The 15847-nt window shown below is 34.1% G+C and overlaps 1 long non-coding RNA gene across 2 annotated transcripts in view; it reads right to left on the reverse strand.

Annotated features, from left to right (window-relative positions):
- The window catches only part of LOC115066375 (uncharacterized), a 77544-nt gene that overhangs the window by 21129 nt on the left and 40568 nt on the right, over positions 1-15847 (reverse strand). The window contains exon 3 of one of the 2 annotated variants that reach the window (XR_007422997.1): positions 13298-13454. The exons of the other annotated variant lie outside the window; for it this stretch is intronic. This is a non-coding gene — a long non-coding RNA (uncharacterized LOC115066375). Of the gene's footprint in view, positions 1-13297; positions 13455-15847 lie in introns of those variants that run through there. 2 annotated transcript variants of the gene reach the window in all.

Below are 15847 nucleotides of genomic sequence, written 5' to 3' on the forward strand. Positions count from 1 at the left end.
AAATTTCGAACGAATCTTTAAATTCACTCAATGTCACTTTCATTCCAAGCATCAAATTAGATAAAACACAAATAATGTGGAATAAGAACTGTGAGTGGATTGAAAGGGGTGCCAGTAAGTACAACAAGGGAATTTGATGAACTGTCGCGCTGTTAGACAATCGGTCGTGCGTTGGGGGTAATTCACGAGCGCGCTCATCAAATGGCTTGCCACTGCAGTTCTGCGCCGATTTATCAAACGCTTTTGCGAATTATTTAATGCGCAGCGCAAAATTGATTGCAATTGCTACTTTGTCAGATTGTATGTGTGTGTGTAAGTGTGTTGTTGTTGTGGGTGCTGTGTGTGGTCGCAAATGAGTTTTCACTTTTCTGCTTTAATGAGCCGCAATCGCAATTGTTGGCAAATTGCACAAGTTTTAGCACTTTTACTACAGAATTTCTCAAATAATCATTTGATTTTATTAATTCTTCAGATTTTATTGTAAAACTTGCTGTGTTTTTAGTCAAATGAGACACTGACACATATACATAAGCAATTGGAACTATGACGCGTTGCAAGTGGTTCGTAGCGGTTTTCGAATAATAAAAATGTTCAAAATGAAATAAGTTTTCTGTTTTATAGTTATTTAAAGTGTTTTTGTATTTTTAAATACATATTTTTGAAATAGTGTTGGACAAAATGCTTGCATTTATTCGGTTTGTGAGTTCAAATGCATGAAAAAATGTTCCTCTATTATGATTTTTAAAATACTAAATTTTCTATTGTAATGAAATTTATGTAAAGGATCGACCAAAAGGAACTATGTGATGTTTAAATAAAATAAAACAACCAAATTAAGTCAAAAATGGGTTATATTGGGTAGTCGAAAAAGTTTTTTCGTATTTTGTCAATAGCTATATAGAATATATTTTTTGGTATACAGATAGTTTTATACCATTTATGATTAGAAAAAAAAACTCTTCCAACTGGCGACAACAGCTCCGTTTACATATATCTTCATCTTACCACCAAACACCTTTTCTTGGAGGTCCTACTGGAGACCGTGAAGCGTAGATTCAGCCCCGTTTGCACCAACTTAGACTAACTATGGAACGACTTGACGCATTTGACGTCGAGATCTCAAATTAAAAAAATAGAGCTGTGCAAGAACTGAAGCCGCTCGACCTATCCAAGCGGCCTTGCTTCGCTCTATGGGACTTTTGAAAAGTTCCTAGGAGATTCGACGCTTTTGAACCAAATTTTGTTCAGCGATGAGACCAATTTCTGGATTTGGAACTTAGAGCAATCTGAAGAGATTCAAGAGCTGCCATTTGATCCATAGAACACAACACTTTGGTGTGGTTGTGGAATCAGCGGTCCATATTTCTTCAGAAATGATGCTGGTGTGACCATAAACGACAATGGGGACTGTTATCGCGCCATGATAACCAAATAGTCGCCTGAAATTGAAGTTCGTGATTTCGGCGACATTTGATTTCAACAAGACGGTGCAATTTCCCACACATCATTTCAATCAACAGATGAGAGAACACTTGGGTGAGCAGATAATTTCACGTTTTGGACCGATCGATTGGCCAGCAAGATCACGTGATATCACACCATTAGATTTTTTCCTGTAAGGATATGTAAAGTCTAAAGACTATGTGGTCAATCTCACTTCAATTCTGGCCTTCGATCAAAACATCGCGCATGACATTCGTCAGTTACCGGTCGAAATGCTTGAACGAGTCGGCGAAATTTGAACTCAAGGGATGGCGGCTGCGACCAAGCATTTGAAATAGAATATCTTCAAAAAATAAATGTCGAAGAATTTTCTTTTGAATTACAACAAACATTTCCATTAAATTTGAAGTTTTTGTGTTTTTTCTTTAAAAAATTGGTGAATCTCGAAATCTCACCCTTTACTACTTAATATTTATTTACACAATTTTTCCAATTAACAGCTTTTAGCAAAAATATTATATTCATTTCACGCTTCAAAAATAAAATGATCGCCAATTAAATCGTTAAATAAGTCAATCGCTTCATTAACTCACTCATACTAACAAGCAATAATACATATGGAAAGTAAACAAACATGAGTAATAAGTAGGCATATTTGCAGTAGGCACAAGTGGCTTGAATATTGTTGTGCGAAATTTGCAAGCTTTTTGCCTTGCATTACCAACACAGCACTCACTTAATTAAAGCTTAACAAACCTAACAACCACAGGGCCAAACTTACATTTGTATGAGTGTATGTGTGTGTATGTGCGCCCGCCACGAATGTGCAAACTGTCGGCAATTAAAATTTGTGGAGTGTTAATTCAACACTTTAGTATAATTATAACTCTTTCTTATTGAGTGGGTGTAACGAAGAAGAAAGGCAAGTGTGCGCCAACAGAAATTAAACAGAAACCAAACTAACTGAAACTGGAAAGCGTCGACTAAACTTGCAACCGAGCGCAGAATTCGACTTTAATTATGCACTTACAAGCAAGCGAAAATGTACAAATTTACTTAGACAAGACAAATTTACTGTACTAGCCGCATAAATGCATGTATTTGGGTATACATGTAGCTTTGTGTCTATGCATGTACCTTTGTGTGTATGAATGTAGCTTTGTGTGTATGTGTGCAATATAAGTCTGTGTTTGCATTCGATGCCTGTGTGTGCGTTCGTATTCCGCATCACGCCAGCAATGTGCGGTTTAATGGCAGGCGAGCAGCTAAGCAACCGGCAAACTGTGCAAGCAACTAACCACTACCGGTTTGCACTGGCAGGTACTCCTCTCCAAACTGACAAGCCAACGAAGTTAGTTTGCACTTTTCCCGATGATGTCAGCATTTCCAATGACTTTTGCTTGTGTTTGCTAAAGTTTACAACGGTTTAGATCCCTTAGATTTACTTTGATTTATGCACAACTATTTTTCTTGCACTCGAAACCGCAACAAAGTATCTACGCAGATACGCTGCGTGCATATACTCGTAGGTGTGTGCTTAGTTGTGTGTGTGTGCATTAACTATTATCATTCTTTGTGGAAGAATTTTTCATTGTTTAAATTTTGCTGCACCTGATTTTCCAAGGAAATACTACGGAGAAATCGGGCCACCAGTGGATGGTACAACTCATCGTAAATGGAAGAGACGTTGATCAAAGCGAAAACAATAGCTTTAGAGGTAGATAAAAAATGGTTAAATTTATCATGCTAAAATTCAAAAAATGTCTCCTAAGCTGATATATTGGAGTTACTCTATAACTAGAATTAACTTCGGTTGCACCGTGGCTTTAATACCACTCAAAAATACTAAAGATTCCTTAAAAGAACTTTGATCGGTCAGTTTGTATGGCAGTCTTATGCAAAAATGTGATCAATTTTTTCGGAAATTGCATCATTGCCTTAGCAATAATTCATGCCAAATTTGTTGGAGATATCTTGTTGAATAAAAAAAATGCTCCATATAATGCATGAAACCTTCAAAAATAGTCGAATTTTCTGAAGGATTTTAAACAAATTTATTAATAGACTTATGTAGATTAAATTTAAAGTTACTGAGTATATATAGTCCGGTAATTCGACCAAAATTTATTTAGTCTCTGTAACGAGATGTAGTGAAGCTTTTATCCATTGAAGAATAAAATACTCGAAAACTCATTTATGTTTTGATAACTTTATAGAAGTTTACAAGAGATTTTTCGTCGGTACAATTTTTGAGATAAAAAACAATATATAAAGGCTTTTTCGATAGAGAGGCTACAAAAGTAGACGGATAGGACAGCAAATAACACGAAAATTTGTCTCGCCCTTTTGACATTTCCCTTCAGTAAGGTTCGCCATTTCATCAAGAAAAGATATACGATCCAACAATGAGTCAAAATTATTAAAATTTACTACCGAAATTCGGATTCAGTAACCTCAACTTTAAGAGCGCTACGTCCAATTTATGGTCGGGTATGGAAGACCCAAATCAGTCTATCACACGTAATTCTCAAACGTTGAGCATCTCTGTGACGTCATTATGGCGAATGTTGTGAAAAAAATCTTGGCATAAATTCTTACATGATCAAATTGACGCACGAACTGAAATCGCTTGACCACCAGAACCATCGTATGTTCGTGAATTGGGCTCAGCAACAACATGAAAGTAATACGGATTTTCATCGAAAAATCATCTTCAGCGATGTAACTCATTTCTGGCTAAACGGCTTTGTCAATAAGCAAAATATGTGTTATCGGTCAGACAGCAATCCAAACGTACTCCATGAGTCACTATTACATCCCGAAAAAATACGGTTTTGTGCGGTTAATAGGCCGGCGGCAGTACTTCTTCCGTGCTAATCAAGACCGGCACGTTACTGTGAATGGGAATCGCTACCGCTCAATGATAACCGAATATTTCTGGCCCGAATTGGATGATATGAACTTGGACAATATGTGGTTCCAACAGGACGGCTTCACAAGCCACACAGCGAATGTCACAATCGATTTATTGAAAACCAAGTTTGGTGAACGTGTTATCTCGCGAAATTGTCCAGTCAATTAGCCGCCTCTGTCGTGCGATTTGATGTTGTTACACTATTTTCTGTTGGGCTACGTCAAGTCTATGGTCTATGCCAACAAGCCTGCGACAATTGATGTACTTCGTACGAATATGGAAAGTAAAATTGCAGCGGTATTGTCCGATTTATGCTTGAAAACCGTCGAAAATTGGGTTCAGCATTCTTCCTTTTGAAAAGCCCCTTATGTATATATGGTTATAAGACTAGAGCTACAAGAGAACTAGTATTTCACACTTCAATTTATATACTCAGTAAGCTTTTTCAGAAAATTATCTAAAGTCTGGAAGAAAAGCCAGTCAAAATGCATACAGCCTAGTGCGCTCATATACCGAGAAGAAGCCGGAATGCCGAAATTTCAATGTAATATCGAAGGGAACTATAATACCAACTACTCGAAGTGTATTATGAGGATACAATATGATATACTGGTAAATTTTCAAGAATATTTTTTTCCAAAAAGTTTATATTCTTCCAATATCTCGATACAAAACCGGTTAATAACCAAAATTGGAAAGAAAAAATCTCGGCTACTAACATTGTGCTTAAAATGTTTTAATCTGTAGACTCTTTGTGGTTGAGTATATTGCAAGCAATGACAGCGAATATCATTCGACTAACTTTTGTCAAAGTTTTGATGATTATGAAAGCTGTCTACTGTTAAATAATTACAACTGAAGCAACACATCTCTAAGGGTATACTTATACCGCTTAGCTTTACCCTAACGATTTTATAAGCCTGTTGAGAATTGCTCAGAAGTATGCTAAATAAACAAAATGACAGTAGCAAATATATCATATGAGGCATAAATCACTTAGCTCATTAACTACCTTACAAAGTAGATTTTTACTACTGCCCTACAGCACTACTTCTAAAACATAACATTTTCACACATTTTAAGTTAATGTTATAGTAATTAAGTCTAACATTTTAAGTTTCTACAAAGTAAATATTTAAAGTATAAAGTGCAAACTTATTATGAGCTGTGTTTACTTTGCGCATAAATTCTTTTTTATAGACTTTTATTTTATTTTTATAAATTTTGATTTTATTTTTGAACTATTCATCTCTGACTGCTACGTGACTTCACACCTCGAAAATCTCTGCCAGTCAATTGATTTTCGGACGAGTGAAATTTATGGCATTCCGGCAGAATTTACGACTGTCATAACAATTTTGCACATTGCAAGTTTGCGCCGTGCATTTTGCAAACATTTTTCATTTTTTGTTTGTTTGGAAAAAATGTAAAAAAATAAAAAGTTTAACGCTGCCGGTGAAACAGTTCGAATTTCCATGTTGAAGAAATTTGCGAAAAATTGTAATTCTTTAAACGTATTGCACATGCTTCCGATGCTGTTAGACACATGCCGTACAGTAAATGAGCTTGTGCAATAAAAAATGGCAAAGCTAAAGCTTTTATTCCATAGTCGTTAAAAGTCAAATTGAACTGAAGCTGGTTGAAAAAATATCAACTGACGAGCTGGCAAGAAAAGGCACCCTAGATCCCTTCATTAGACTGTGAACAAGTGATGGCTTCCCTCCTGTGTGTTTTCCTACTGCTGGGTTTCGCGGTAGCTTGATCAGCGCTGAGCCATCATTGATTCATACGCTATCTCAAGGTCGATCGTAAGGGATCCAGTGAGCTCTTTACCAGCTAATTTCCCTCCAGTTGTGGGGGTACCAACAAGCCACAGCATTATCAGCGTCCAGGCAGTAAGTTTGAAAATCTTACTGGACACCAGCTGCAGAGCTATATGAAAAAAGCTGAAATATTTCAACACTTCCTTCTTGATTGTCCAGTATTTGCGAGATCAAAGCATAAAAACTTGGAAGCTAATGGGAATGGGAATAAATCGCCTGAGCTAATTTGTACTGACGACGAGAAGCTGTGCTGTCATATAAAATCATATACAAGAGTTGTGTTCTATACGGCCTCACAAAGGACATATAGGCATGTAGGAGTACAAGTGCGATACCCGTTTCCACGACAGTCCGGTCTAAGTAACCGTAACGGACCTGAATTTTTATACAGCCAAGAACTCTCAACTCGGCACCATTCCGCGAAATTACTTCAAGAATGTTCTCTGCCGCTAAAAGGACAACAACAAGTTCGATCTCTGGATCCGTCATCGAACTAAACCTCCTAACCCGCTCAATATTGATCAAATAGTATAAGCAGAGTATTTTTTTTAACAAGAAAGACATTTTTAATATTTATCTCACTAATATGAAATCTATGGTTTCTTGCAATATTTTCACACCTCTCATAGTATTTTGAGAAATGGTGATTGATTGGTGATTTGATAACTATGCAAATAATTATGTCAAGTTTTTATAAATAAAATTTATTTAAATTTTTTTTTTTTTGAATAAAAGTGTAATGGAAAACAAGAGACAAAATTAATGGAAACCATTTCATATCAAACAGATTTCTATTATATGCACAAAAAGCTGGTATACCCGAAAGAAAAAAAATTATGTATGTACCAATGAAATGCTTGCTCTCTGTGATATTTTAGGCGCTTTAGTGAACAATTGTATGCTTAAATTAATCAGTAATCACATATAATAGATATTATTCCATAAACAAATAATTTCCGCAATCCGAAGTCATTCATATATTTCAGCATAAACTTAAGCGAACATTTCAATTATAAACAAAATAATAGAGCATTTCATTGATTTAAGCCGCATATCAACAGTAATATGGCATTTAAATAAATAAATACAGATTTTATTTAACTTAAGCAAAAACACAATTCATTTAAGTGATTTTCCAATTATGCTAAAATATATAATTTATGGTTAAACATGTCGACGAAAATATAAAAACGTTGAAGTTTATAAGTTTATGTACCGAAATGCTTGGAAAAATGTGTAAACATATTTAAAACCGAAATTATATACAAAAATTCGCTGTGCAAGCAATACAATACCTATCACTTTCGAAAAAATATGATAAATAAATTTTAAGTAAAATATACAAAAAACGTCGCTGGCCCACACATCAATACTACAAATTAGCGCAATTATCCTTCGATTTAATAAAAATGTAACACAAAAAATATTTATTTGCTATTTACCAAACATTTGCATAATTTCATTAAAAAGCTGAGTGATAACACGATGGGATGCCGCAAAAAATTCCCTCTTATGCGCAAATATCACATCACACTAAACAAATACACACACATACTCTCACGTATTTACATTTCCGCAATCGCACAGTCAGCATAAGAGCAACAACAACAAATTGCACTATAATCCATTTCGCAATCGCGCTGATTTTCACACTGTGCGATAAGATATGGCCAACAAAAAACAGAAATCAGAAAGACCGAAAACCAAGGCAACAAAAACAGCATGTATACATGTGAAAACTGTTTTGTGTATGTGTGTGTGTACGATCCAACGCAAATGGTTGAAATGAAATTGAAAATTAAAATCATGTGAGCGTTGAGCAAATTATTATTGGCGCTGTTGTATACATATGTATGTATGTATCGTACAAGTAAGCAAATAGAAATAGAAATAGAAAAGCAAACTTAACTAAACAGCGCTGCAAATAGTATGTGCATACACACGCACACCCATACATGCATATCGCAAAATAAAAATAAACTTTCATGAGCAGAAATAAAATAGCAAACAGTGTGAGCACAAAACGAAAAATGCTCAAATGTGATGAGTGAGAGAATGAAGCGCGAAAAATAATTTAATTTAGTTTATATATATTATTTTTAATTCAAATACTATTTATGATATATTACTGTTATTTTTGTTAAAGAAGGGTAGATAACTGAAAGTTTTAAGGATATGCACATGTGATAGAATGCCTTTCCGGCACTTATAGAACTTGAGAGATTTTTAAAATTAGCTCAGAGCATGTTCTTATGAGAATTTTATCATTAAAAGGAGGAAATTACACAGTTCAAGGTTCTCTGTGGAAAATTATTTCTTCATAGAGTAAATAAAATTTATAGGCTTTCTATATTCTTAATAAAGTCTATAAAATTCTAGATAAAGCTTTTTTGTGATATATATAACATTCATTTAAATAAATAATGAGAGAATTAGATAAATGGTTTATTAGTTCGTAAACTTTATTGCCAAATGTTGATTTACAACTGATCAAACAGTTGATTTATCAGAATAAACAATTGACTTGAAATTTCACAACAAAAAGTAGCCCTAAATGAAATCACATGATCTAAGTAACCAACCGCTAATTCGACGTCATAATATAATTCGATCAGCGGCAGTCAGAATTTATTTCACAATATAGTTGTGGTCTCACGAGCTGTATGAATTCCATGTCTTTCAGTAGAACCACCTATCAATACAAGCAATTGTTACCGAAGCGAGAAACTGCAAAATCACGACTATATTAACTATAGCGAATTTGTTTTACGCCAAAAGTATACTTCATCGAAAATATATAACACAAACACATATTTTTTATGGTTTCAGACGTTCGTCCTTTATCTTAGTATCCTTTGCCTAAAATGAATCAAGTCTCAAGAAATGGGATAAAGATCCAAGTAGTGGTCCTTTTATCAATAACCTTGTTTTCGAGATCATATATGAATCGTGTCAAGCTGTCATTTTATTTTTTCAATATTTTTTTGCATTTCTTCTTGAAAAGACTTACGCCTCAACATCGTTTACAAATCGTTTAACTTTATGACGAAAATTCATCTTCTGTAAAAAATGTATTTCGCGCACTTCCCTCAACTTATGGTCAACATAATCCGGCCATTGAGTGTAATATTCGCAACACTATTACCCATCTTGAGATCAAGCATTCATTATTGAGTAATATTCAACCGAATAGACCACGTCCAACAAACAGTGAAGGAAAGAAAGCAGCCGTTGCTGAGAGCGTACACGAAGACCGTGGAGAGTCCACACGGCGTCGGTCACAGCCACTCGGTCTAACGTATGGAACGACTTGGCGCATTTTTCGTCGAGATCGTAAATTGAAAGCGTACAAAATATAACTTCTGCAAGAACTGAAGCTGGTTGACCTTCCCAAGCGATATCGCCTCGCTCTAAGGGCTCTTGAAAAGTTCCAAGAAGATGCGACGTTTTCGAGCCAAATTTTGTTCAGCGATGAGCACCATTTTTGTCTGAATTGGTATGTAAACAAACAAAATTGCCACATTTGGGACCAAAAGCAACCTGAAGAGATTCAAGTGATGCCATTTTATGAAGAAAAAAAAAACGATTTGGTGTGGTTTGTAAGCCGGTGGAAACATCGGTCTAAATTTCCTCAAAAATGATGACGATGAGAACGTAACCGTCAAAGGCGACCGTTATCGCGCCATGATAACCGACTATTTGGTGTCCAAAATTGAAGCTTGTCATCTCGGCGACATTTGGTTTCAACTAGATGGTGCCACTTTACACACATCACATCAATCAGTGGATTTATTGTGAGAACACTTCGGTGAGCAGAGAGTTTCACGTTTTAGGCTGATGGATTGGCCACCAAGTCCCTGTGATATCACACCGTTTGACTTTTGTAAAGTCTAAAGTTTATGTAAAGTCTAAAGCCTATACTGGCGATTTCGCTTCGATTTAGACCTTGGAGCAAACATCACGCGCATAATTCGCCAGTTACTCGTCGAAATGCACGAAGGAGTCAACGAAAATTGGACTCTACGGTTGGACCGCCGGAGTAGTCGCAGCCGCGGCCAACATTTGTAAGAGAAAATCTTCAAGAAATAAATGCCAAAAAATGTTCTTTCTAACGATTATAAACATTCCCCATAAAATTTGAAGTTTCTGTGTTTTTTCTTAAAAAAGTGGGGAACCTCGACATCGATGACACTTTGTTTACAATTATTATTATTATAATTTTTTTTTGTATTTTGTATTATTTTATTTACTATTTTTTTTACAAAATTAATAAAAGGATAATCTGATTACAAGTGACGGCCAATCATTAGCCTCACAATGACTCAAATATAGCTTTGGTATAAAAACCGATAATAAGCCAATGATTTTATCAATTTTTTTTTTAACTGCTAAAGGCAATTAATTTGATATTTAACTTAAAAAAATCGAACAAAATAGCGAAGTCCTCCAAATACTGAATAATTTAACATGCACATGCATAAAAACCACATTAATTCCGTCTGCATGTATGTAATTCATAATAACTATATTAAAATATATTTCCAATTACAATAAAAGTTAATTGAATTAAATTTTCTGCTTTTTAAATAAAATACAAAAAATGTATAACAATGCTAATCACCGGCGAGCCAGATAATAAATTAGTTAATCTGCTGTTGCAATTACTTCACCTCGAGGGCATGTTTTAAATTTATTATTATAATACTTTCAGCGCGCGCAAGTGAACGCCATTGTGATGCGGCTAATACCCATTTAATACAAGTATGTACACCAACACATAGACACACACATACACATGTAAGAGCGCAAATTATTTCAATGTCTATTTCTATTGTTCTATTCAATTTCGCTTGTTGCCGTGCCTGTGAATGGATGCTCCAGTGCAGGGAATTATATGGATAAATGTACATATATGTAGTGTATATTTTGATGCATCATTTTAATTGTAACACTGTAGTTCGTACAAGTTAAACATTTTTGTCGGCGCAGACATATGCACATTTGATTTAATGGCTTCCAAGCAAATAATACTGCGATTGCACTGTTGTTTTTGTGCATAAATGTGTATGGGTATGAGTATTTAATGCATTGGCCGGCATTTGTTTATCTAACGCTGACGTTTGGAATCATAAAAGGCTTTTGATATAGGAATTTGCATCCACACACTATATATATAACACTTTACATATGTATTTATATATACTTCAAGGTATTTGCCAGTCTACGAGCAAGGCCCAGCCCGCTTGTCATTCATCCATTCAGGCTGCCCACTAGCAAACACATATATATACATATATATATATATACTTATATATACTATATATTGTATATATATCTATGTAAAACCTCGTCTCGCCTGATGTTTGTGCAGTACGCGTGGTTTTCAGCCGGCCGCACGCTTATTTGGATTATTTTTGGCGCGTGTGCTAATCATAATAATGTTGTTTATTCCAACTTAGAAGCGGCTGGATTGTCATAAGCGCACATTTTTCCACTTCGGCTTAGCACAGCGGACGTGATAAGGCACAGTGCAGCGATAAGCTGAAAGTCTAAAATTTTCTGGCGGTTTTTGTTGAATTTTTTCCATACCAAAGGCGACTTATTTCAAAATCGCGTTAATCAAGGGTATAATAGCACCAGCAGATATTTTTGTTGTATAGAGTGCTAATATAATGATGGTTTTTTTCTACACATTTTAAATTTTTTTATAATATATATATTTTGTGCTCGATTCGCTGCTTTCGGCTTTCGTATACTCATACATGACGTGATCTAATCAATTCAGTGTGCTCGCATCTCATTTTCGGCTGGCAAATTGAGCGCCTGATTTGTCAAACATGTTTATAATAAATTAACGAAATATATTTATTATTCTGTGAAAAATGTATGCCATTTTTTGATCTGGGAATATTTATAGTTATGTTTTATTTTTATTTTTATTTTTGAAACAAACATGAAATAAAAGTTGAATTGTTTTAGTTAAAAATAGACCTTGAGAGGTTGAACTCGGAATTTTTAATTTCTGTCTAGAACGTATTACTGACATTATGAATATTTAAGTTGTATCAAAAGGAAAATGTTGACTCATTTCATAGTAAAATACATTTCAGTAAGGAGCACATAATGAAATAAATTTTAGGTTACTCATACGCACCGTCGGTCAAAGCTACGAAGTGAGTTCCTATGAGTCCTTTTGACCATTTTATTTATTAATAGTTTTTCTAATCACATATAAATCGGTACATATAAAACGTAAATTTAGTCGGCAAGAGTTTATGAAGTCATCAGAATCGAAAATTTCTTTAAATTGAAATTAAGGCACAGAAAAAATTTTACAAAAATTAGCTGAAATTTTATACTTCAATGGAACTAAGAATATCCACCAAACTTTGTATTATATTGTCTCAGTAATTCTAATGTTTATTTAATTCAAAATACAAAGACTTACAAATTTGGTTTCAATAGAGTTTACTCATACGCACTGTACGTCAAAATAGCTGTTTGAAGCGCTTTGAATTGGATCTGTATTTTTTTAATTTTTTATATGTAAAGTAATAGATATGAAAGGAATATCTGAGCGTATAGGGCAATTTCTCCACAGTCAGTAATTTCTGGAAGCGTTAAAGTTACGTGAATACCTTTAAGTTGTCGTTTACCACCAGATTTAATGTAATTGGCTATGATTATTGATCATAAAGATATCTGAAGCCTACCTACGAAAGGATTATCGGACGATTTCTACCATCGAAAAACTAAATAACGAGTTTTCGTGAAATTTTGTGTTTCCAATGGCATCACTAGTACAAAATCTTTGAAAATGTTGCAGAAGTGTTTTGGGAAGTCTACTTTATCACAAACACAAGTAGTTGAGAGATGAAAAACATTCAATAAAAATCATAAAGTCATCAAAAGCTTAAGTCATGCGAGTCGTAAAACATCCTCCTATGTAAATTTTTTAACCAGTCCCGATCAAATTTGATGAAATGACACAACATTAACCTAGTGTTTCAAATTTTGATACTTCAAGTATACTATTATATAATATTTGTGTTTTGAATGAAAGTTTTTCCTCATGGATCATCTTTTTTTAAAAAGGGACCACAAGCTTTTACTATTGATAACTTATCTTATAAGCTTTGAAATTATTTTATTTTCTGTGTAATTTCTCGTTCAGTTCTTCGTTTTCGTAACATTTTCATTATTTCTTACCACTTTTAAATCCTTCACACCACTACATAATGTGTTTTGAAAAAATTTTTGTTGAAGTCGCTTACCTGAAAAATAAGAAAAATAATAGGCATTAGTTTCATAGTCCCATACGATATTAAAAAAAAAAAAATACATTTAAACTTTATTGTTATATTAAAATAAATACCTCCCAATTATAAAATAAAATCCATAGTCATTTTAAAAATTGACAAACTATAAATTTCGACTTCCTTCTTTTAGAAATTGTGAACAATGCCAACTAACAGTGAAACAACTACACTCAAAACGTACCGTTATCTCTTCCAAAGTGTACGCTTTGTATGCTTAACGCGTATATTATTAACAAAACTAACTGAAAATTTGTCACAGTCGTAAATTTAACCCACAATCTACAGATATAATTAAGTTTAAAATTAGAGACTCTTAACAAAGGTTAGATTCGCATAGCAAGATAAGTAGCTGCACAGCACTTTTCATGCTCTATACTTATGTATATGCATACATGGATGTGAAACTGTATTTATATACTCATATAAAAGTGTACATGTTTAACTATGTAAATGAAGTTGACTTAATTCAAGGATACGTGTTAAACAAAATGCTACGGCGATGCGAGACGCCGAGGGCTTGCGGCGCTTAAAAGTTATGCTGAAACCGAAACAATGACACACACATACACCCAAATGTGTAATGTGCGCAAATAGGTAATCATTTGCAAAATGTTGACATTATCCACAAAACAGCTGTAAGCTTAGCTAATCATACGCTGCCGTAAGCTATGGACACACTTTTCTTTTTTCTGTAAATACTACTGTGGGCAAAAAATAGTAAGACTTTTTCATTTACATGAAAACCATTTTTCAGCGTATAATAGGAAAAATCGATGGAATAATCGCTTTTTTGCCCATCCTTCTTTCAGTGAAGAATACAAGTAAACATAACCAATATATCGGTTAGTCTAGTCTCAAAATGTAAAAGTAATAAGTAGAAAACTCAAAAGCTTGGATTTTCGAATTTTTCATAAAAATTTCGAGGTTATGTGAAAATAATGTGATTTCTCACATCGTCCTTTAATTCTTTTTTTTTACATTTCTTTTCTTTAATTTTTGGTATTTTCTTCCTTTTCTAATGGGTTTCATCATTCTTTTATATCTCTTCGTCTCAAAAAGTACCGATCTTCCTCTAATATAGGAAAATTTTTCATAAAGCGGTCAGTCTCAATAGCAGTGAAGAGTTTTTATCGTAGTTAATGTCCAGAATAAATATCTGAGTTCATCAAAGGTAGGACCTCATAAGTTAAAATGTTGCTCATACCGTGTTCAAGCTTTTTAACTAAAACTATTCATCGGTACAAAAAAAAAGTACTTTTAAAATGTCTCCTCTCCACAACTTTGAGTACATTCCTCAGAAAATTACTTGTACCAACAACCATTTCAACGTTAATGCGGCATTACTATAAATATTAAAATTATCGCATTTATTTTTTAAGTAGTCAAGCACTTGCACAGCTGGCAGTTCTGGCAGTTGTTGCAGTTACTGCTGTAAACTCAATGCAACGTTGCATAGCACGATGACTTTCAAGCACTTTTTGTGAGCGCGTGCCCCTCATCTGCTGAGTAAAAATCGTGACAGCGCAGCCAGCAGAAAATTTGGCTGACTGCTAAAGTTTTAATATTAATTTTTTTCTTGTTGTAGTTGTTGTTTTTGCATCGCTTGCTACATATAGAGGCAACTTTGGGTTTTTTACATTGCTTGCTACATATAGAGGCAACTTTATGGCCACCATGGCAACGAAGGTACGATTGAGCTGCATATGCGGTGGTAAGACAGTTTTGAAGAGGAGTAAGTGTGTGGCTCACATGCATATATATGTATATGTACATGTATTAGGGTGTCTTTTTTTTCACAAGTTGATTTTTTGTTTGCAAATGTGTCACAAAGTTTCACCTTTTGACCTGAAACAAGGTTTCAATGTAATTTTTTTTTCCCCTTATATAAAATATGGATTCTTTTTTTAATTTTGCGTGAAACAAGTAGGCCTACAGCCCTGAATATATGTATGATATTTTATTAAAAAAAATTTCGTTCTACAAACTAGCTCTTAATAATTCTTTTCATAAAATCATTTCTTTAAAAGTTACACGCAGTCAAAGTTAGGCTTCACATGCACTAAAGCTCTTTAATGCAGTAACTGAGCATGCATGCGACCATGGCGTATGAGCAACACATAATTTATAAGGCACTTGCATGAAGGCTCAGTACACTTCGTGCATAACTTTAACTGTGTATAACTTTTAAAGAAATGATTTTATGAAAAAAATTATTAAGACCTTTTTTGTAGAGCGGAAATTTTTACAATAGTTTCGCATTTAATCGAAGCTTTAAGTTTGCTTCCTTTAGAGGTAAAAAGTTTATTGCAAAAGATCAAAAAATGCCTTGTTAAGGATATAAGAAAAGA

This window comes from Bactrocera dorsalis, chromosome 5, assembly GCF_023373825.1.
Source record: "Bactrocera dorsalis isolate Fly_Bdor chromosome 5, ASM2337382v1, whole genome shotgun sequence".
NCBI lineage: Eukaryota > Metazoa > Arthropoda > Insecta > Diptera > Tephritidae > Bactrocera > Bactrocera dorsalis.